Here is a 502-nt window from a genome sequence, read left to right as displayed (position 1 = left end):
CTCTCCCCAGGTTTAAAGGCAGGATTGAAAAAGAGAGAGATAATTACAGCCTGTGCTTTCTGGCAGAAGACCCCCCGCAGTGTCCTGCAGGCATGAGTTACACCACACTCTTGTGCACATGCTCCGAGTCCCACGGCTGCCTTCATATTTACGATATCCCTGTGGCCAGGGCCATTTCCTGTGTTCGATTTAGATCTATCAATAGAACACACTCTGAGAGTTTCACTTTGTGCTTCCTTCTTTTCTGCACTAATGACATGAGTGTCCTTATTACAGCCAAACACACAGGCTCCTGTCTCTCACTCTCTCTGTAAGATTTACTCAGGGCTACAGCATCCCACTAGCACTGAGTGTCTTTGCCAGAAAACAGAGACTATAATTGTCTCCTCTCTTTCCCAACCCTGGCTTTAGATCAGGAGAGTTTGATCTTCCCTTTTGGTCTATGCACTTCTGTGTCTTTTTTCCTTATTCTTCTGTCAGACATTCGCTCTCTCTCTTTCTC

The sequence above is a fragment of the Galeopterus variegatus genome, unplaced genomic scaffold, assembly GCF_000696425.1.
Source record: "Galeopterus variegatus unplaced genomic scaffold, G_variegatus-3.0.2 Scaffold17788, whole genome shotgun sequence".
Classification (NCBI taxonomy): domain Eukaryota; kingdom Metazoa; phylum Chordata; class Mammalia; order Dermoptera; family Cynocephalidae; genus Galeopterus; species Galeopterus variegatus.
This window is presented reverse-complemented; position numbering follows the sequence as displayed.